The sequence below is a fragment of the Miniopterus natalensis genome, chromosome 8 (assembly GCF_054644295.1).
Source record: "Miniopterus natalensis isolate mMinNat1 chromosome 8, mMinNat1.hap1, whole genome shotgun sequence".
Classification (NCBI taxonomy): domain Eukaryota; kingdom Metazoa; phylum Chordata; class Mammalia; order Chiroptera; family Miniopteridae; genus Miniopterus; species Miniopterus natalensis.
The window spans coordinates 28042410-28067208 of NC_142088.1; the positions used below are offsets into that span (position 1 = coordinate 28042410).

At 32.7% G+C, this 24799-nt stretch overlaps 1 non-coding gene across 1 annotated transcript; it reads right to left on the reverse strand.

Annotated features, from left to right (window-relative positions):
* Positions 1–16815: 16815 nt before the first annotated feature.
* LOC148092588 (small nucleolar RNA SNORA29) lies at positions 16816–16951 on the reverse strand. Its single transcript, XR_015714941.1, has one exon. It is a non-coding gene; the product is annotated as a small nucleolar RNA SNORA29 (small nucleolar RNA).
* Positions 16952–24799: the final 7848 nt, after the last annotated feature.

Consider the following 24799-nt stretch of genomic DNA (forward strand, 5'->3'; position numbering starts at 1 on the left):
TAAATTACTTAAAAATAGATTATTCAATTTGGTAAAATATGAAACATAGATTAACTAATACATAATTTTCTATTGAATAAAGTAAATATTTTGTGATCATTTGTTATTGATCTTTTGTCTCATAATCATCAATATTCTTAAATTAAATATAAAAATATTATTCAACTTATATAATTTTGTGTTTAATATTATGTATAAATAAGAAAATATTTAATATTTATTATGTGCCTACCACTTTCTGAATATTGGGTTAGATGATTTCTTATATATGATCTACTTAAAGCTGAAATTAATCTAATTGTGGTAGTAATTACTGTTCACAACCTAAGGACAAGAGTGAGGTTTGGAAAGGCTGGTAGTTTTCCCATATACATTTCAGCAAGCTACGTTATATCATGGAAGTGCAACCATGGAAATGATACTTCTGACTGAAACTACATGAATATACAAGAGAATATTGGAGCCAAAAGAACATCTAATTTAAAAGTGCAGGATTGCAAGAATTTAGTGATGCATTTGGAATAGTTCCCATTTGATTAGGAAAATATGTTTCACTGGAAATTTTATTTATGTGAAATAAGCTACTTCATACTGTGATTAGCATAAAAGCTTTCTCTTAAAAGTATTTTGAAACATTAAAAGGAAAGAATGGGCCAATTGAAGCCTCTTCTTGTATTAAAACTGATAGGTGAAAAACAAGATTGTCTTACTCTTTGGGATTTATAGAATTAAGTACTTAATTCACTGAACAGCCTTAAATATTCTTTTCACTCTGGATTCATTGTGAGAAAGCCAAATAATGTATTCGATTGCAGCCATATTGAAAAACACATTTTGCATAACATCTCTTTGTGAATATTTTGCAACTCCTTCACTGTCAATATAATTCAAGTTTTGAGCTGTATTTCCCATAGTAAACAGAACTTCATCAACGATTGTTTTAATCTAGTCAGCCTTGAGGCTAACTTTTAAGCAGAATTAGAAGTGCTAACTCTGGCCAAGGATATGCTCTCTGCAATGTTAACTGGCTCACGTGAGGATAAAATGTTCAGCCTTAACTTCGAAAGGGTCATGTATCAAGCAACTGAATCCCTCATACACAAAACAGCAAATTACAGTTTCAGGAATTTGGTGGCAACTAATCTTGTGTAATAGAAGATTATTGTTATTCTTTAAATCCAGACACATTTAAACAAAACCTCTTACAATAGAATGCTGAAATAACCTGAAAATTTTTCTTAACTATAAAATTCAAATAGAAAACTTTCCACTTGATCTTTATTTTATAAGTTTAAGGCCTCAACTTTAAGGCCTCCCTAATTCTGAGAGAAAAGCAGCCACCTCACCCAGCCTCAACACTGCCGACTGGCTTCTGCAAATAAAACTCAAGAACAGAGGTAAATTCTGACAATTTGTTGGCCAGGTAGAAAGAGGTCTCCATGAAAAGTCTTAGAGTTAGCTGTTTAAGGTAAACATTAAGGTCCCTTAATGTACAGGATAAATACATTTAAAAAAAGGTAAACGCATCAATCACATCTCTGGAACGGGGGCCTTGTTGCCATAGCAGCATATCTATTTGCTTGATCTCTTCCTTCTGTGGCCCCCGTGAATAAATGTCATTGGACTCCGGTGCTTATTGTGGGCCTGGGGAAAGGTTTCCTACAATACAGCCTAAAACACAAGCGGACAATGTTCTGCTGAATTGTCTGCTGTCTTAGCACTGGTTTCTTTTAGAGCCAGGCAGACGTTGGCTTTCATTAAATTTTAATCTTTACTAGTTGTGTGGTCTTGGAGAAATTACTTACTTTTGATGACAATAGTTTCTTTTTCATCTGGGAAGCCTGGCTGGAATTGAACAGGGAAAGCCTCACGAGAATGCATCACCATAGCGTCTGCAGAGACCAAATCAGGGCTATTGGCCACTGGCCACGTTCTGCGCCTGGTATGTAATGACTTATGCTTCCAGTTAAAGCTGTAAATCCTCACATGACCGAATTTTAAGCTAAATAACTTAAATTATTTTCTGTACTTCAAAACTGTATCATATCACTAGGAAAGATCCGTATTCAACATAAGTTTAACAGCTATTCTTTGACGTTAATACATAGTTTAACTTTTGATAATGGTATTAAGATGTGTCCAGAAGCTGCTGAATATGTCATCGCAAAACATGAAATCCCTGATAACTAACCAATTCCTCCTAAGGATGTATTAATCCCTCCATGTAAACTTTTTCCCCCCTCAGAGTTCAGCCACAATTTCATCAGAACATAATCCTCAGAGGCAGGCGCACAGGTCTGCCTCAGCCCTGCTTAGCAGGCATGTGTACAAAAGTTCAAGTTCACAGAAGTGTGCATGGACTCTCTTTTGGGCTGTGGGTGTTTTAATTATTGGATATAGTGTTGAAAATACAGAGCAATATTAAGTGGGTAAATGTAACTTAGTGTTGAAGAATTAGACAAAGCATAAGGTTCAGAGAGTTAGAATACTTTTGGTAGAGGAAATAAGAAGGAAATAAATTGTATCTCGGCACTGTGTTTATTTCATCATATTTATTCCTTAATTTTAGAGAAAGTAAGATTGGAAGAGTGTAGTCATCTTAAAACAGGTGGTAACTAAAACCAACATTTTAAATAAATTGGCTACAAATTTAGAATGGGAGGCGGGGGCGGGGGGGGGAGCAGACAACTGAAAGAGAATGTTGAAAGGTAACCCTGGGCTAGGAAATGAAACGGTCCCAAAAGTTCTGTCTTAAATCTGAACTTCCAAATACTGATTAGCTGGCAGCTCTAGAGAGCTTGGGCTATGCCTTTTCATCTCTATTTCTTCAGTGTCTGCTATGTATTGCCACCAAAAGCATGTTTACTGAATGAAAATGTGCTAAATTATACAGAATCACTAGAGCATGTGCTTGTTTAATGTTATCTTTGATACTCCGATAGTGCCAAAGAGGAACAAAGTAAAGTCTGTTCTAAATAAATCTTACAGTGCTCTTTTCCAGATGGCCAGTATAAGAAGATAATGTTAAAAAGAAACATTTTTAGCTGTAATATGCTTAATAAAAAATGTGCAAAATGTGAAATAAAAATGCACACATTCAACTATTCATGTCCTACTTAAGGTAATTAAAATGTCTATCTTAACCAAATTTGTGTTTTGCTTTGAAATCTCGATGTTTCTAATATGATACAGAATTACTAAGTAAAAGCTTTTTTAAGTATATGTCTGTAAATGTTACACAATATAAGTAGGAAGCCATAAGACAATATCTAAATCTTTTCTGTTATGATGATACTAGCATTTAAATAGCAAGTTACTTTAGAAGCATTATTCTTTTGGAATGACATGCTAAATTTATACTTGCACATGGTGTTTCATCAGGATGCAATCGCTTTCTTAATTATTAGAGGAAATCCAGAGTTTCTGAATTTTGAAATCACTAGTAATTGATCACTTCAAATAAGAACACTGCTGTTATGACTAATGGATGAATTGTTAATGTTTGTAATAGATGATATTTTGTACTGATAGAGAAATGACTATGTATGATGATTTATCATCTGGTTCCCATAAGATACAGAAAAAGCAAGATGATTATATCTTAATTGCATATTTCCTTTTTACATGTTTTAATAAAGTTTCAAAGCATAAGGAAAGATATTAAAGTTCAGTTATACAGGTATACTATATGATGACAAATTTCCATTTCAAAGAGAAATTAATTTAAATTATCTTTAAAATTCTAGTGTGTGAGCATTTCTGGCTGGATGTGCTTCTGAAATAACCAAAGTGGTTAATTAGAGGATATCTCACTTCTGTTTCTATGAGAACATCCTCTAAGGCTCTTGCACACTTTTATTTTGTAGAAACAGTAATCTCAGATACGATTTATCTCACATTGTACAAAGAAAACTTGTGACTATGAGCTATACACATACAACAAATGTATATGTATAGCACTGATTCTTTGGCTTATCACCCATATATTGTTTTCAGTGTTTAGGTTATTTGGATGCCTGTGAGCATTATCACCACTCTGTTAACTGCCCTATCAAGTAGACACATAGCCAATGTTTCCTCAATGAAAGTTTCTATGTTTATCTTTCCTTCTCACCGACAGACACATATTCATATTTGACTATCTTGCCTCCAGCTACTTTCCCCATTACCAAACAGAGAAATATCTTCATCAGGAGTTCTAACTACTCATTAACTTCCATATTAAAAATATCATTATAGAATAATAACCCCAAATCATAACTAATTACCTTTTGGCTACATATCCCTGTTTATTTCTAGTTCACAGTTATGTAACTTCCAAAAAAGAACATTGAGAAATAAATTATAATGACTCACAAAAATTTCCAAGTAACTTTTTTGCTTATCACTTGAATCTCTTTGCTTTATCTAATAAGGGGAAACACTGTTTTGTTTTATTTTATAACTATTTTTGTTTTTGTAAAAAATATTTACTACTATCTACTTAAAAGTCAATATCCCCATTCTTAGACACATCCCCAAAATATTGTCCTTTTATTTTTTCCATGTGTTCTTTAGCAGAAACAAAACTATTGATGACTTTCTTCATTCTACTCTCAATAAAAGCAAATAATAATATTGAATGAGCCACTAAAATAATCCATACTTACAAAAGAATGGCAAAGAGTAGAACAAAAGGAAAAGTAATATAATGTAGTTATTGAAAGCTTCACATTTATTATCATGTTTTTAATAATTTCAGAGTATTTTGTAAGCCTTTCTTCATCTTAATGTTCTAGTAGAAAATTAACGTCAGAATTTGAAGATATGTTGCATTTCATCCCCACAGTCAATGTATGTATTTCCCTTGTTGATTAATAAAATACATTATTTTTACCACCAGGAGTAATTGAAAACTTTCAAATTCTTTTAAAGTTTTTTTTTTGTGTTTTTTTTTTATGTTTTTACACCTCACAGAGAATTATATTTTAAGTGCAAAGGAAAGAATGACTTGTGACTGTGTTGTCACCTCTCCAAGAGTTTTCCTCTCTGGGAAGCAGAGGAGACCTTCACAAGTGAGAATACCAAAATAGAGTTGAATAATTTCTAAAACTTTATCATATAGTCCTTTGAAATTTTAGCTAGTAGAATTTGTATGGTGTTTGTGTGTGTGAATGTTCCATAAGGTGCTACAAAATTATTTTTAGTGGTATCTCATGGAAATACTGCCTGTAAAAGTATAGCTGTATAGCTACACATAGAATTTTGACTAAGATTTTTAAAGTTCTTTAGAGTATCAGTACACATAATAATGATGATAATTCCTAGCAAGTATTTGGTGCTCACATTGTTTTGATGGATTTTCATGCATTATAATTATTTATATATTATAGATGCAGAGAAATTACAAGAGGGTAGAAAATAATCTAAAGTCACACTTTAATAAGTGGAAAAACAAGGTACAGACCATAAATGTTCTCCAGTGTCTGACCTCTTAATCATGGGCTTTCTCTAAAAGCCTTGCTCAGAATTAACCCCACAAAACAGAAAACTGAGGACATGCAGACAAGGTAGAACAACTTTTCTGTGTAAGGTTTTGAGCTCATTTTTTCCTGTTTCCAAGAGATTTTTGTGGAGCTTCATACTGTTTGCTGGGCCTAACATACATTTTAAGTCAGTAAAGGGAAAGACAGGTTTATTAAATGTGCTTACATTTCACATGTTTTTAGGTCCGTATCAGTGCTACTATGGTTTTGCTTCGGTGTTGAGTGACATTTATTCTCTGATCCAACAGTCAGGTTTCCAGGAGACTAAACTCTCTCATGTTCAGTTAAGAAATATAAGTGAACATGAATAATCTGAGATAAGCCTGATACTCTAAGTACAGACGGTTCGAAAATATAATTTGGTCAGGAAATTTAATTGGAAAACATAAAGGTCATATTTTATTTAATTCTAATCATGTTTTTCAGAATCGATTGATAAAAGCACTATTTGTCTGGCAAAGTGAGGAATGATTTTCCACATTATTACTTAGTCTCTTGAACAAGTCAATCTCAAACCCATGGGATTTGGCAGTGATTTGTGAAAAGAAAAGCATTACCAAGTGCATTTGACTTTCTCAGGACAAAGTTACACAATATAAAAATATGAATGTAGCAGACAGCAAAGAGATGTAAAAATGAGCAAGGACAGATAAATAATATCCAGCCATCCCATGTGGTTAAAAATAAGCACTTTAAGAAAATGAGATTTAGCAACGATAATCAGTCAATGTTTGGTAAAAGGCACAGAACCAAGAAGTAATCAAAATGTAAATATTCAGCGGGAGAACATATTTGGAAGGCACAAGTGGCAAGGATACGTGGAATGATAGTACATAGAGATTAAATGAGAGAAAGAGGCGCACTGGAATGAGATTGTCTAAAACGGATAAAAGCCCGCTGCTTCAGAGAGCTTCAGCTTTCCTCTTACCCCGTGCAAAGCCCCTCGGCCCGCCCTGCCGCCTGCAGCCTGCCCCGATGAGGAGGTGACCCCATCAGTCTGGATTGCATGATCTGGAGATTTAACCAAATGGTCTCAGCAGGAATTTAGGGTAATATTCTGCTGTGTCCTACTCCAAACCAGTAGCATGTGGCTTATACCTACTTGCGTTTCATTTTCTCCTTTCATCCAACTTCTTTAAATTGTCATTGTATTTGTTCTGTTTTCCTCTGGTCCTACTTACATGACTGTTTCTGATGTGTCTGAGCTTAGCTCTGATTAGCCTCACATCACTGCTTATCCTGTCCATTCTTAGCTACATCTTATTTAGAGCTTCATGTATTCATCCCCAAAGAAAAACTTTACCCCCTGGCTTTTAGCAAAAGTAGCTATAAAGATAAATATAAGCTGTTATTTTATAATTTAAATTTTTTTTGTTATTTAAAATAAAAAAAAATACAAAAAGACTACTTCAATAAACACTGGGTCTATAACCCAGATTCTACAGTTAGCAATTCATTTTTCTCTTTCACCTCCACTTGTCCCTTTTCCCAACCACTTACATGAAAGCAAATCCTAAAACCAACCTCTATCCATTCAGCACTAACATGTACCCATCTTATGAGTTTTTAAAACATTTGCTTACATTTCAATCAGTAATCTAATAATGCCAAATCAATTGATAAGTTTCCTATGTTAGTTTTACACGTCAACCAATCTAAGAAATTTATATTCCATTTTGTATCAGACTCTAGACAGTTGAATCAGAATAAAAATAAATCATAACACTTTAAAAGGCTAGTGTTGAACACTTATTCCAAACACTTTACCGACTGCTTGGACACACTTTGTTGGCTTATAAAATCAAAATCCTATTTTCTCAGTCTATTGTCACATCCTTGGAGGTACCCATGAAAATGACAATGCCTTCCTAGGCTCCAGTGTTGCTGAAATAAGCCAGAGTTAATGATAATAAAGAAGAAGGTGGTATGATAGATAGCACCTTCATCCAGCCTCTATGCTGCAAACAAAATGCACATTCTTTATCACAGTGTGTATATAAAATGTAAGAAGCAGCAAAAATGAATGTATAGTAATAAAAGATCAGTGCTTTCCTAAAGTGGAGTTGAAGAAAAAGTTGAGTGCAAATGAGAACTTCCTGAGGTGAAAAAAAGTGTTCTATATTTTAATAAAGGTTGCATTACATTTGTCAAAACTTGAAAGACACACATTTATCATGTGCATTTAATTGTATGTAAATTGTACACCCAATAAAGATGAAAAAAATATAGAGATGACTTGAGAGCAGATGTGATAATCACCAATAACATGACAGTACTTTGCATTTAACATAGGCATTCACCTTTAAATTTCAATTACTAGCCACCGCAACCATAAGTAATAGATACTGAATTTGATATTGCAGACGATGAAATAGGAATCCATAGAGGTTTATTTCTCTCAAGACCCTCACCTTGTCGCAGAATGCCCACCTAGAACCAGGATGTGTCAAAATTATTTTCTTTAAAGAAGTACTCAGCTGAAAACATGTTTAGAATGTGTAAGTTGCATTGCACATAAATTGTTTTGTATCCCTTTAAAGCATTTTAAAGGAATGATAACAGTGCATTATCCTATGTGCTTATATTATGCTCACTTCTTTTTCCAGGATGATTAATTACAAAACTGATATTCAAAAATATGAAAATCTTTGGAGTTGGAGAGAGGTCTGATTATGAAAATGACAGTTCAGTAAATTAAAGAACTCGAAAGTGATATGTGTTTGGTAGAAGAACACCTTGAAGAACCTCAACTGCTTACACCATCTCTTCCAGCTTGAGAAGTGTCATGTATATTTTGAAACTGAAATTATATCGCGCTTAATATGTATTCCATATAGCTGTTTTGTAGGCCTTACTACTAACCAATGGGAGTGCATATGCACATCCTGGCTTAGTCAAACATCACCATCAACTCCAGTTCTCCAACTCACAGAACACATCCAACAGGTGAAAACTAAAGAATTGAGAGGTAATATTCCAGGCACCCAGGTGTTAGCCCACACTTTCAACATTAAGCTACTTTATTTCTTCTTCTAGTGTACGGAAACAGTTTTATAGTGATAGAAGTTTGATCCTTGACAAAATCAAACCATTTTGTCACATTTTATTTTCACTTCCAAATCCGGGACTTTAGCACGATTCCAGATTAAGTTGCTTGCAAAAACACCTGCCTTAGGTAACAAAAACTGATGGGATATATTTATCTGAATTACCATAATTTTGTGTATTTATTTATTTTTTCTCTATTTCTTTAACATAGCTTCTTAGTATGGAACAAAGCAGCATTCGCACCCACTATCTTGGCCTTTAGAGCCTATTCTCTTTTTGCTAAGACAAAAGTGAAATACTTGGCATTTCTTACAAGTCCTCAAGAGAAGTAACCTATTTCAAAGAACGTACCTCGTTTCTAAAGAGTCAAGGGTACATTTTTGCTAGTATTTATAAATGATGGAGGATATGGGAGGAGGCACCATACCACAAGTATCAATGATTTAAGATTGTGAAACGAAAAAAGAGAATCAAATGTTCCTGGCCGGTCATGTGTGGAGGGGTGTTATTAATATTGCACATTCAAATCAAGGACTATCTTTAGAGGATTTGTGTGTCACCAAGATTTCAGAAACACCTCTAGTCATAACAGTTAGAAATAAATGAGCCACAGCAGATCACAGAGCTCATTCTATGCCACAGTCACTTCAATTTTCCTGAGAGCAGATGTATGAATGATCTTAACCAGAAGGCCAGAAGAATACTCCATTTCAGAATTCATGACAGTTATTACAATTTCAAAAAAAGAAACAAAACAGATACCAAAACAGATGGTCTAAAAGTTACTGTGCACATTTTATGTACAATTGTACTAAACAGCAGGGTATAACTGAAATGACAAGCAGGAGAAAAATGGAATATTAAAGCTATAGGTCAGATAATTTTAAATGAATGTCTTATTTCAGAGCTCCACTTACTTGTATGAAAATGTGTATGTGATGCATTACAAATTAATAATTTTTTATATGATACATTTAATTTTGTAAAATATTTTGTTACCCCACAGGTTACCTTTTTATCTTGAGTCATATAAATTTCATTATATTTTGTATATTTTATCACTATTCTAAACTTCAATTCTAAGTCTCTACATAGCAAATTGCATACCTAAATAATATTTTATTTTATTTTTTATTTTTTCCTAAGTAATATTTTAAATGACATTTAAAAATTAATTCCCCTTAATTTAGAGTCACAGTTTGTACGTATGACTACTGGATTTAAAGAATCTATATGTAGTTAAAAGAACCCAATATAGATCCCATACACCTGGCACTTACACAGCAGGTAATTCTGCAATCAGGATTTTCTCCAAACCTCAATGTTCCTCATTTTCCCTGAAGCAAAGTAGGGGCTTATGCTTCCTTTAACCTCCTGTTACCGTCTGCCTGTCAGGCAACGAACCTCACAACCAAAACCTTTTCTTTATAAAAGCAGGTCTTTTTGTTTCTAGGATAAGTCATTGACATTGCCTAATACCACAACCAGAAATGTCATTTAATAGAATTCTTGATTTTAAAAAAATGAATGAGCAGCTATTTCTGTGTAAAAGGAAGTAAACTAGAGAAAGGATGTTAGGGGAAGAAAGTGAAGTAAGACCCTAGAATGAATGTTAAGTTAGATTGCCAAAAATATTTAGGAGTTTGATCATTAACAGATCACCATCCTAGAGAGAAAAACATATTTAAAAACTCTATGGATAACAGTATAAATTTATATAGCACTGATTTTCTACCTTCTAGGTCTAAGATAATTATTTTCCTTTTGCTTATAAACATTTATTTATCTATCTAGCTATTTATCTTTTGATCCATACACACACACATACACACACACACACACACACGCATGCATATATATATATATTCAATCTTGTCACCTGAATTTATCAAAGTTACTATAGTTCAAAGTTCAGAGATTGATATGGGATGCTAGCATTATACTGTCACTAATAGTAACTTGATTTTTTTATCTCTCTGGATGCAAATAAAATTTATTAATTTTCTCTCTTTTAAAATTTAGACTATATAGGTAAAACACATGCATATGAATATATAGAAACACAAGTTTCTGTCACCAAGCATCATACTCAATTCATGCTTAAAAATATTATTGACTATTTTATGACCTTATATATTAAAGTAGATCTTGATAACCAAAATACTATGGTATATATGAAGTTATAATTTATACTGCAAAATAATTGAAAAAAATATATAGATTTTTAAATATATTACATGCTGTTTAGTGTCTGATTTTTATGTCTTTTTATTTTTAGATACTGATTTTTTCTTAATATAAAAGACAAAGCTGAATTTATATTATTTAATTACATTTATTCCTATCTTACTTTATATTCATATTTAAAATTCTGTAATAACATCATTTGAGCATTTCAGATAATTTATTATTTCAAATTTTAATATGATGCAAAGATTAAATATACATTGAAATAGAGAACATACTTCAAGTAACTATAAGAAAAAATATGAAATATAGCAATGATTATACATGCCTTTAAAAAAACACAAAATGATTTTGACAATCCTGTTGGTTCTTTCATTTGACTATCATTCACTCAAAGTAATTGGAGATTAATTAATGTTTTTATTTAATACATACGTAATGCTTACAGCTATTCTTTCTCCTAGTTAGAAAAATGCACAATAATTCTATTTGGTCCATTTCCCTTCTGATTAAATAATGACTGGCTTACAGGTTTTTACTTTCTTTTTGATGCAAGAACACACCTTTTAATTATACTCTGAGACACCTTACTTCCCAGATGGCTACATCTGAGCAAACGCTGAACTAACATTTTAAATTTATTCTTACTAGAAAATAACTCATGTCTAGCTAGTCAATGACTTTTCATTAACAAGGACACATTGACATTATCAAAATAAATTAGGAGAAATGAAATGATTAAAATGGACTTTTTAAATACTGAGAATTTCCCTTTAGCTGAAATGTGTGTTTTCTGAGTTCTCTTGCACAATGTTTTTGTTTTTGTTTTTAAACATATCTTTATTGATTTCAGAGAGAGGAAGGGAGAGGAAGAGAGAGAGATAGAAACATCAATGATGGGAGAGTCATAGCTCGGTCGCCTCCTGCAGGGCCCCCGTTGGGGACCAAGCCCACTGGGAATCGAACTTCCATCTCCTGGGTCCTACCTAAGTCCATGCTCAGCCGCTGAGCCACGCCCGGCCAGGCTGCACAATGTTCTTTTAACTCAGTGTTGACTTTTTCTGGAAGTGGCCTCGAGCTCCATATCCCTCGGTGGAACTTGGGGCCTGGGAGAGCAGCGCTCTAGATGCTGGCAGACTTTCTGCTAACTGTGTAAGTATTTCCCAAACCAGCTCCCTGTTGATTAAAGGGCAAAGACAAAACAGATGAAAACGAGTGGATTCTGGCCAGTTTGGTTTCAAGCCCAGCTCAGTCAGTATTTCCCAGTCCTTATTCAGGACACTGAAATTCCACTTTGCCAGGATCTTATCTCCACTTACCCCTGTGCAATAAAGTCCAAAGTATAATGCACATATTTTCATGTTCATCGACTGTGAACTGAATTTCATAGATTATTGGGTTTTGCTTGCTAAAATAAATTACTTGATTAGTACACCCAAAGATTCCTTGAGATTTTCTTTATTAAAAAAAATAATAAATAAAACTCTGCAGAGATGTTTTGATAGAAAATTACTCATGTGTTTTATAATCCAGTAGGATTTATACTGGGATTAATTCTGTTGATCTTTGAAACTGATTTCTTATTCCTCAGGTCAGTGTGATAGCCTGACAGTTCTTATAGTACCATCTGCCTCTCTCATCTGAGGACTTGTTACATTTCCCTCAACCCAAATATACACACTTTCACAGCTCTCTGGCTCTGTGTCAGCTCTAAATTTGGAGATAATGGCTTTACATCATATCATATCCTAAATTTACATTAGAGCATGAATTCTGTTTGGAGGAGATATCACCACCCTGAGGGCCAAAGTTGGTTTTGGGGGTAAAAATAATCTTATTCTTTTATGTAAATAGTACATCTACCCATATAATACATGTCAAACATACAATATAACTGTGGCATTAACATTTCTTAGGGTGTTGATAAGGTTAAAAATCTAAAACTTTCTCTTAAAGAGTGATAACAAAAAAATTGAGAAACTGTAAGCATGAGAACTACTTATGCACAATATTGTCTTTTATGTTTTTTTCAGATTGATAGGCTCAAGGACTTGTCTGTCATCTAGAACATGTTTATAGTCGCATATTTACCACTGTGTGGCTCCACAAAAATCGGCACTGTTTTACCCTAAAACATTATCAAAACTGCATTTGATTCAACTAATCTTATTCTTAGATTTAAGGATGATGCATAACTAATTATGAATTAATTAATTGGGTTTATTTCCTCTGAAGAATTAACTGAGTTGATTGAAAATAGAAGAATGATCATTTTGTCATAGAGGCTGGGAGAAAATCACATGGAATTAAAAACAAAAAAGGAAATATCAAATCAGAGGGATTAGGAGAGGCAAGAGTGGTGAACCGTATAGATAGAAAGTATCATGACAATATGGATGTTTGGAAGCAAAATAAGGAAAAATATTTAGTCATTTAAGAATTCAGAAAGAGAATTTCAAGGGGCTAAAACAAAATGTCCTTACTGTGAACTATTATTAGGAACCAAAAATATTAAATTGTTAATAAGTCTTTAAAATATTATCAATTGTCAATTATTTGCATAAACATCATTGATCCAAGTAGTACAATGGTTCTTGTAATAAAAACTCTAGGACTAAACAGTCCAAAGAGTTTTGGCAATGAAATATAAATCTTCATTTTATCTAAATTGGGAATGTTGGGAAAACCTTTGATTTCATATTGAGTTCCTTTTGAAGACACTCAAGAAGCACAAGGGACAGTGAATTCTAGCTACGCTGAGGCAGATGCTTCAGCAGCTGTGCATTAAAATGCTGGCCAGTCCCAGGTGGAGCATAGCATCATGGATCAGCAGGCAATCACTCTTTTTTCAATAAATTGCTGTTATACTGGGTTGTTCTTAAATTATCCTATTGGGAAAATAAGTCGTATACAGTGAGAGGATAGGTCATGTGATAATTTCTATAGCACAACCTGAGACTCATTTTTGACATATAATTTATTTCTTCCTGACATGATGATATTTGGGAAATTGCCAGAAACCCTGGAACATGTGCATTCAATATAGAAAAGACAGCTGCTAGGATATCCATTTCCATTGTCCCTCAAGAGCCAAAGAGAAATAATCAGCCATCATTTAGGATGTAAAGGACAGAAACATATGTATACTTTCAGAAACAAATCAACAGGATTCAAAGTTGTGTTCTCTCTCCTATTGTTGTTCCTAAATCTTTCCTTGGATTGTGGCTCTAAATGCTTCACAGGGTTTCTGACTCCTTTCCTTCCCTACCCCAACCTATTTTGCAACGAGTTTCACAGTGCATTTTCTAAATCTCAAGCTTCCTCACAAACTTGCAGTAGCTCCCGTTTCATACACTGTTAATTAAAGGTCCTTGCTCATACCCTCCTCAGTATGATTTGTGTCTGTCCATCTAGATTTATCTGGCACTTCTCCGGTATATAAACACTTTGCTCAGAGTAAATAATTTACTATTTTCTGAGCGTATCACAGATTTTACTATTTAATACTTCTGCTCATTCTGTTCAAACTCATTTCTCTGCATTCTCAAATGTCTCCTCTGTACTGTCTTTTTTCTGACCCACCAATCCAGCCTCATACTATCAGCTAGAAGCTCTTCTTTACTTTATGTGGCACATGTAAAATGCTATTTGACATAAGCAAGTAATTTATAACTATCGTTTTTATTCCTTAACTGATTTTAGGATGTGCCTAAGTCTACTACTTATTTTTTAAAATGTACATATTTCTTAATTCACTTACTAAATAGTAATTGTTTTAGAGTAAGTGCTATGACTTTTTAAATATTGTATTCTCTATTGCGTAACAAGGAGGCTGGTATATAGAAAGAGTTAGAAATGTTGGGTGAATTGAATTGAATCGGCAAGTTACTGTATAAACATGAAGGGTTATATGCTACTTCCACCTGCATCATCTCTTCTCTTCCCTGTGGACAGCAATGAAGTAACAGTCATTCAGACAGTGATAAACTTTAGGGCCAATTGATGCTACAAGAATGTGGAAAATGCAGAGGTTAAAAAATGGTAAAATAAATAAAATAATAAAATAAAATACTTCACTGAAGGTTAAAAAAAATGGTATTTTCTTTGTGAGCTCTTTTGGAGTTTCTATAAATGTTATACCGGCATGACCCTAACCAGCAGTGGTGTACATAGTAAATTTGTGAGGCAGGTGGAACTGGCCTTGAAGGTGCATAGATGCGATGACACAGATATTATTATCTTCTTGCTTTCGTGTCAAATACAACTCAAAATTGTCAGCATCTTTCTCTCTGACCAACTTCTCCAATGATTGGAACCCTGGCCCTAGGCATCTTCAGTCTCCTCCCGTGACACTTCTATAACCACAAAGGTATGACTCTAATTAGCTGGCTTGAATTGGAACAAGTCCTTGGAGCAGGGACTGTGTTGAAGGAAATGGAGAACTATCATTGGCATCACTGTTAATAGTTCCTGTGGCTAGGGGATGGAGTGATATGCTTCCCACCATCAATAATCATATGTTTAAATAAAGACAATTATCAAAAGAAGTTATTTAAGAAGACCACATAAGAAATATCCAGTAGAAATAAGAAGACTTTATTTTGAGGATTGGACAGTAATGAGGAAAACAAATTATTACCAAAAAGCTACCTCCCTACAATTTATATAGTAATAAGTTATCATAAAATAAGATCCTTATTATGAAAGTTCCAATTAATGCCAGAATCTGAAGACATCATGGATTAATCTTCCAATATCAAAAGGCATTTATTCCTGCTATTTTCTACAAGTATTGCAAATTATATTTTTTGTGTGGATTGCTGCCTTTTTATTCTATAATATTTATTTTAAAAAAATGTTCATTGCTTCATGTGTTTGTTCTCTTATCCCAACTAAATTAAAAAGGCCTGGCTTAGAATCAGATTATCCGAACTCTGAATCACAGCTTTGTGATTTAAAAAGTGTACTTTATTTTTCTGCTCACCAATTTTCCATCTTCCTGTCACCACGTGTTGTCCCTCCAAAGAAAGCTAACATTGAGTAACTAAATAAAAGGGCAGAATTCAGATACTCAGGCCTGAATGACAGGTATCACTAACTTAAAAATATGTTAGTTTTAAATAGTCTTTACACATTTTAAAATTACACTCAAAAGAATGAAAACCAATGTATACTCATCTCACACCAGCAGTTTTATTTATTTATTTATTTATTTATTTATTTATTTATTTATTATTTATTTATTTCTTATTTAACTTGTTGATTTGAGAAGGGAAGGGAGAGAGAGTAGCGACATTGTTTTTATGCACTCATTGGTTGATTCCTGAATATGCCCTGACCAGTAATCAAACCTGAACCTTGGTTTGGGACAACGCTGTAACCAACTGAGCTATCTGGCCAGGGCCAGCAGGTCTATTTATTTTTTATGATATTGTAAGATATATTTATTTGCATGAATAAAGGATCCATTGAAAGCAGACTATAACAAGAGAGCCAAGTTCTACTTGTGGAAAAATGGAATCGACATACTTTTCCTCCTCCCCCTCCAAAGTACAACTAAAATCCCTGGATACGATACATAAAATAAGCATAAGAGGACTGTGTAAGTTAGAGAGAAGAAGGAAAATTGGCTACAGACCTAAGAATAACACACTGATATCTCTCCTGTTTTTTTTTGTTTTCTTTTGTGCTTCTTCCTCCCCCCCCCCACTTTTATTGACATATAACATATGTAAGTTTAAGGTGTTCAGTGTGATGACTAAATGTATATATTGCAATAACGTCAGTTAATTTCTCTGTCCCCTCATATTATGATTTTTTGTGTGGTAATGAGATTTAAGATTTACTCTCTTAATAACATTCAAGTATATAATACAGTATTGTTAATTATAGTCATCCCACTGTGCATTAGATCCCCAGATCTTATGTATCTTATTAGCTGTGACTTTGTACCCTTTGACCAACATCTCTGAATTTCCCCCACCCCAAGGCCCCTGGCAAAGACCATTTTATTCTCGATTTCTATGAGTTCAGGGGTTTTGTTTTATTATCATTATTGTGTGTGTTCAGCCATTCCATACAGGAGGAGGGCACTAATACATACTCCCTCTTTAGATCATGGCAATTTTAATCTATCCCATAAGCACAGCCACTAAAATCTATTATTAAGAGAAAATGTGGTAAACAGGAAAGAGTTCAGTGGTTTCAGATTCTGCATATAAGTGAGAATATAAAGTATTTATCTTTCTATTTCTAACTTATTTCACTTAGCATAATGCCTTCGAGGTCCAAGTTCCATCCCTGTTGTCACAAAAGATAAGCTGCCTTTACTTTTTATTTTTTATGAATATCTATATATATATATAGATAGATAGAGATATATAGATATATAGATATAGATATAGATATATACACACACAGAGGGCTCTTTTCTTAATTTTTTTCAGTTACAGCTGACATTCAATATTACATTATTTTCAGATGTAGAGCAGTGTGGTTAGACATTTATATAACTTACAAAATGATCTCACCTGGCATCATATGTAGTTATTACAATATTATTGACTATATTCTCTATGCTATACTTTCTTGTAACTGCCAATTTATTCTTCTAATATGTTACCTTTTCACCCAGTCCCCCAACACCTCTCTCATCTGGCAACCATCAGTTTTTCAAGACAGAATTTCTTCTCATTTTTATGTAAATATAAAAACAACAAGATGATTAGTGATGTAGAGCATCCTTTCATGCAATTGTTCGTCATGTGTTTCTTGTTTGGAAAAATGTCTATTTAAGTCCTTTGTCCATTTTGTAATCATATTTTGTATACTTTTTTGCTATACTTCTATGAGTTCATTATATATTTTGGATCTTAACCCATTAGCGTATATGGTTTGCAAATATTTTGACCCATAAAATAAGCCACTTTTTTTATTTTGCTGATAATTTCTTTTGTTGTGCAGTAGCTTTATAGTTGGATGTAGTCCCACCTGTTTATTTATGCTTTCTCTTTTGGTACCCCAAAATTTTGACCAACATAATGTCAAGAATTTTTTCCCGTTTTCTTCTAGTAGTTTTACAGTGTCAGGTATTACATCTAAGTATTTCATCCACGGAGTTAATTTTTCTGAGTCGTGTAAAACAGAGGTCCAATCTCATTCTTCTGCGTGTGGTTATCCAGTTTTCCCAACTCCATTTGCTGAGGAGACTATGCTTTCCCCATTGCATCTTATTGACTTCCTTGTCAAATATTAATTAGTTGATTGTATATCAGTAGGTTTATTTCTGGGCTCTCTATTCGGTTCCATTGGTCTATTTGTCTATTTCTATGTCAGTACCATGCTGTTTGGATTACTGGAGCTTTGTAACAAAGTTTGAATTCAGGAGTTGCAGCACTTCCAGCTTTGTTCTTTCTCAGAATTATTTTGGCTACTTGGAGTCTTTTGTGGTTCCATACAATCTTTTTTATATTGTTTTTCCATTTCTGCGAAAATGCCATAGGGATTTTGATAGAGATTGCATTGAATCTATTGACCGCTTTGAGTAGTATGGACAGTTTAATAATATTAATTCTTCCAAACAATCAATCTATTTTTTTCTTCAATTCTTTTCACCTATTAGTTAGAGTAATTCTTTGTATTTCTTCGATATTATTTTAAGTGGGATTATTTTCTTAATGTCATTTTCAGATAGTTTGTTATTAGTGTATAGAAATACAAGTGATTTTTGTATTTTGATTTTGTACCCTCAGCAAGTTTATTATTAATCCCTGTACCATTCTATCATTTTTGTCTACATATATAAAATATTATGTAATTACTTTAATTTGCATAACTGATTACAAACAGAATTTCTTGTCATTTTTAAGTAAATTTTTTTTAAAAAAACCAGAAGATTAGAAGCACATTCCTGAAGTTGTCTAATTTTAGCACCCTAACTGTGGGGAAGCAAGTTATACAAGAAACATTGAAGTGAAACAGAAATGTGAAGCCAGCAAGAAACTGAATATCCAAGTTTTATTCTATATCATAAGCAAATATCATTGTTACACAATATTTATATGTATTCTTTAGATATTTAAGATAATAGGAAAATATGAAATATCAGAAAAAATAGGATGTTTAACTCAATTTTTAAGAATGATTTTGAATTTACAAAATATTGTTGCATTTGTGATAAAGAAATAGCTTATTAAATATCACTTTTACTGTCAATCAAATCTAGACTCCCAGTCACACAATTACCCCTGCTATCCCTGATGAATAATTTATAAAGATTACAAGAGAAAGGACAGCAAAAAACCTAAGAAAATCACTGTGCACAAATACAGTCTAAATACATCTGGGTTTTACTTAAATGTTTTAAGATAACTCAACTCATGGAAATTTTAAGATAACAATCACTTTTATAATTTGTGAGTAATTATAAGCAATGTAGGATCATTAATTTGAAATTATAGTCAAAATAGTTAGATCAGATTATAACTAACATGCCATTTAATTAGGAAAATAAGTTTCATAGGTAAGCCAGAGGTTCAAATGTTCAGAACAGTATTATTATAAAATCCCACCCATCTATAGAAATTAAAAAGCAATATCAGGAGACAATGAATTATATTGAGTTGGTTTTGTGGTCCTTGAGGATTTGATTCCTGTGCTCATTTTCTTAGACATTCATCCAATGATATATATTTAAAAAGAGTATAGTGTGAAATATTAACATCCCCTGCCCCAGAACTTTACTAAAAAAATCTCATAGGACAATTATAAATTGTTCTTATTTGTTTGTCATTTCCTTTAAGTCTCTATATTACATGATTCTTGTTCAATTGCTCTGAGTACCTGCAAATTTTGTGATCTTAATTAAATCTCTCAGTTTGACTTTTCTCCATTACTCTAAAACAAAGACATATTTCAGATAAAAAAACTGAAATTAAAAATAGGCATTTAAAAAAAGTATAGTTATATGATATGATTTAAAATGATAATTTATTTGTACTTTCTCTCTACTTGATAATCAAGACTTCTTCATAAATTGGTAACATATAGCCTTGTGTTACATTGTCACTTGGGAGTCCCAATTAGTTCATAGCCTGATTATAGTTATCTCTTCCTTCTTTTTAAGGAGAATAAATTAAGGTTTTGGTTCTTTGCCCTCAGGCAGAATCTAGAGGAGTTGATGTGAATATGCACACATTTTGATAAAAAGGCCTCAGAAACATTCTATATCAAATGAACATAGCAGGTGAGTGATGTTCCCCTACAACATTAACAACCATGTGTGTGCTGGAGAATTTTGTTAACTGAGGATAATAGCCTTATGTATTTATAGTACAAATGTGCTTTGCATTCAGTGAGACTGTCAAGCTTCAAGATTATAATAAAAACCAAGCTCTAAGAAATATTCTAATACTAATCCCAGTGGTGGACAAATAACTTAAGAGAGGAAATACTATGGATGGTGAATAATGCTTTTCTAATAACACTTCAAAAATGTTTTAGCAAAAATCCCCATGTTTTCTATCTATAACTATATCCCATTTATTTATTAATATTCACAGTTATGTTTCATTTTTTTTATGAAAAATAATCACACATGTGCAAAGGACAGTGGTCCTAGGGAGCTGAAGTAAAATTAAAAGCCATGCAAAATAACCACTTTTTTAAATTGAAATACCTCTCCAAAAAATGAATTGGAGGGGGCATGTTTGTAATTTAAAGCATGTGACTGGCAGGAGTGTTAAAAATAGCAGTTCAGCAGCGGGTGAAGATGGAAAACATCTACTTGGTGGCATGGCCTGTTGAAACATGTGACTCAACCATTTTCAGCAAAGTGCCTCTTCTCAAGAGATTTCTTCAAGTAAAGATAAATTTTTTGCAGAATAATTATAATAAACTAAGAACACATTCCTCTGTCCCTACTGAATGTCATGAAAGAAAGAACATTTTTATTCTCTGTTATAAAGCAAAAATAAATTATCTTTGAATGTAAATTACATTTTTATTTTTTTCCTGAATGTGCTACTGAAATATGGTGATTATAGTCCCAAGCTTCTTTTTTCCCCCTATAATTAAATTATGTTTAGAGATTTGGCAAAGCTTTTACAATGTTAGTAGGAAAAAACTCACTCAAATTCAGAAGAAAACACTGAAAATAAGGTGTTTTTAAAAAAAAAAATTAACAAAAAGTCTGTTAACATTATTATCATCAATATACACTATGATACTTATTCACCATTCTTAGAGTTGATGTTTTTTGGATTTTTTTTTAGTTATCCTGTCCCCTTAAAAAATTTTTCTGATACAAACACTATGAAATCGGGATTAACAAATAGACTAAAATTATAGAGCAATGAGAATCACTGCTCTATGTTAATCTCAGTACAAAAGAAGTGCAAATTAATCTAATAAAAAATCTTTGAAAAGTCCTTTTAAAGAATATACATTCAAACATTCAGAATAGTGCTACGATCAAAAGACTGCTCTCTTAATGGTTGATGAATGGAGATTATAGTTCTAAAAATCACAAAAATATCTCTCTAATTTGAGAATAGATTTAGAACCTAGAAAATCACATTAAAAGTCATTTTCATCACCACTAATTTTATCCCCGCTAATTTTCAAATCATCAATTTTCCAATTTCCACAGTATTTGTTGTTTATTTTTACTTTTTTTCTTATTGCTGCTTGATATAACTAAGTTATTAGGTTGAACACATTGAACTACTCCTGTGAGTCGGGGGACATAGGCAATTGACCAATAAAAACAGAAATGTTCTCTTTATGGAGACCGGGTGGACACAGGGTGGAGAGTTCTGCACTTTGTGTATCTCTGTCCCTGAGCAGACAGGTCCAGGTAGGCCATTTTAAGGGAGAGGACTGGTGAATGGATGGCTCAAAATCACCAGAAAGAGTTGCACTGTGTGGGTACCATAAAGAAAAGTGAGGCTTATGACTAGAAATACATATTTAACAACTTGACTTGATCACTCTAAGCTTTTTGGGGTTTTTTTGGTAGAGTTATGGTTTGTGGAAATATTCCGACTGGCTCTCTTTCACTCATGAGTGTCCCTGCAGCCAGGCTCTACTTTTGCTCCCTAAACTAGCTGTTTTATTTGTTCTTTCCTCTGGAACCATCATTGCTAAATCCTTAACCTTTATTTTTTGTTTGTTATCATAAACCAGATTCATCATTTTGGAAAACTTTCTTTTGGATATTTCCTGGGCTATCTTGGTATAAACTGACTTCTCAAAAATATTTTCAAATTTTATTGAATATGTAATAAAATGTTTTTCTTTTACCATCTTAATCCACAAATGGCATCATTGTTAAATTGAGTCTTCGTTAAATGATAAACTAGAAATAACATATTTGTCTTGGTTTATAATTTATAAGCACAAATATTACTAAATTAGCTGTACATATGATTAAAATTGTATGTTTTTCTTTTTTGTTTTTCTCAGAAACTTGAGTACATCTTTTTAAAAACAATGAGTAAATATTATATAATTATCTATTAGCATATTCAAATGCTCCATGGGACTTTCCACTTTTGAGGAAATAATCAATAAAATTATAAGTAAATAAATTTAATATAGAATATACTTTTTATGTTTAATACTTTAGAATGTTAAAGTTTCATCATACTTGTTTTAAGTGTATACTCTCTTAATACATTTGTTATTTATAGTTAATTGTCTACTCAAAATGAATTCCTTCGAATTTAGATTTGTATGCAAAAGAAAATGTACAATATTTGTTCCATCTATGGTATGACTGTCACAAGGAAACATTCAGACATCATAGAAATTTTAGAAATAATGGAAACATTTTTGAAAAATAATATAGAAAATTTACAGAATGTATACATTCATATGCACACAAACACATTGATTCCCAGGGGAAGTACGATCACTGGAGGAGTCAATTATGCCCAAGCATATCTCATTAGTATGTCCTGTCAGAGCATAATTTTTTTTTATTTAAAGAACATTTCCAGTTACATCAAACTGTGCATATGTGACTTGGTTACATAAAAGTCAAAATGCTACATCCAAAAGCAAATGGAATTGCCCCAGTGTCCCGAGAATTATTCTACTACAAGTTTAGAATGACCAAAAATGTTTATGAAATGGTTTACACATATTTCTATTGTTGGAGAAAAGTAGAATTTAAACCTCTTGAGTACATTTCCTAATTCAAATTTATTTATTCTTTTTTTAAATATATCTTTACTGTTGAAAGTATCACAGATGTCCCATTTCCCCCGATATAAACCCCCTCCTCCCCACTTTCACCCCTCTCCAGGCCTTCACTGCGCTGTCCATCGGTTAGCATACATGCACATAAGTCCTTCGGTTAGTCTCTTCCCCCCTCCTCTCCCTCTCCCTCTGAGATCCCGCAGTCTGTTCCATGCTTCCATGTCTCTGGCTCTATTTTGTTTGGCAGTTTATTTTGTTCATTAGATCCCACATGTAAGTGAGATCATGTGATACGATCATGTGATCTAATGTTTAAGATACTTCTAATATGTAACTTGATATATCAATAGAGATCAGTTCTAATAAATATACTAAATATAAAATAGAAAAAGAAAAAAGCACATTGAATGTCATTCATCTTCATTTAACTCTAAGTCTAAAAGTTTCTTCTATATTAGGGGCTATTTCTTCTAAATAAAGCATTCGATATTACTTTCTCCATTTCTTAAATTGTGATTAATTAATTCACTTACAAAGGCCTTGGCTCTGATTAGTACAACTTCCTGACTTTCTGTAAATTCAGCAGGTCGTCGAGGAAGGAATATTTTCTGTTGTAAAAAGTGAAGGTCACAGATCTACTATCCTCCTTCAGCAAAGAGGGGAGAAGGTATTTAGACCTTTCACAGCTGTCTGAAAATTGTATAAATGTCTTTAATATTAATGTGCTTCTCTTACTTTTAGTATTCCTCAGAGAACCTTATATCAGAGGTCAGTTTCTCTGCTTCTGCAATGAAATATCGTCTTGTTAAATGTTGTGTAAAACTATGTCTTTTCGCCTTTTCTCCTTTGCTGCAACTGGAATGCAAATTGCATCATACACACTTACTACATCACAGAGAAATTCACCAGGATAAAGCGATCAGTTTCTGTAGTCATTTATAATTATATTATAAAGCCCAGCACTAAAACAGCATATTTATAACAAATTAAAAGTATAACGAATGCAATGAAATATATGCCTAAACAGAGTCCATATGTTCAAAGTGAAATGGTAAATTAAGAGAAATTTCAAAATAATGAGAGCTAAGAGAAGGTGGCTATTTCATGAGATGCCTGAATCTTTAACATAGTTAATTTAATTTTTCATTCTCCATGTGTGATCTATGGTTTGATTTGCCTAGTGGATTCTAAAATAATAAAATATTGAGAAATAAATAGGTAAATATAAAGATACCAATATATAAAATGCCAAGCAATCATTTAGCCACTCAAAATATTTATCACTGCCATGTTGTCAGGAGCATCATGAAAGTTACTAGACTTAGAGCAGCAGTAGTATTTGTTGAACTAGCATTATTAACTGTAGTGCCTCCCAGATTATCTCTCAAGACTGAGTAATTAAGTACTGTGTGACAAACAAGTTTAATCATATTTTTTAAAGTGTTGTTAAATTTTTTGAGAGATTTTCTCAGACTGAAAAAAGTATTTATATGTTAATAAATAGTCTCAATCTCTAAGAAGTATAGAGGTGTAGAAAATATTTATAATAATTCTATGAATAGAAACTTCTAATTAATATTTTTAAGGTAGAAGCTAAGTACATTTCCACTGACATGGACCAATCTACTTGATTGATTTTATTTTTAACTATCTGGATGTTTAAGGTGATAAAAACACATTGTATTGCTTATTTTTTTTAATGTTGGAAAATACCTATATTACCATACATAGATTCTTTATTTATAAAATAGGCATTGTCATTCAAAATTGGTTAAGGTGCCTCGTTGCGCAGTAGGTAGCGCGTCAGTCTCATAAAATTGGTTAAAGGCTAAATCCTA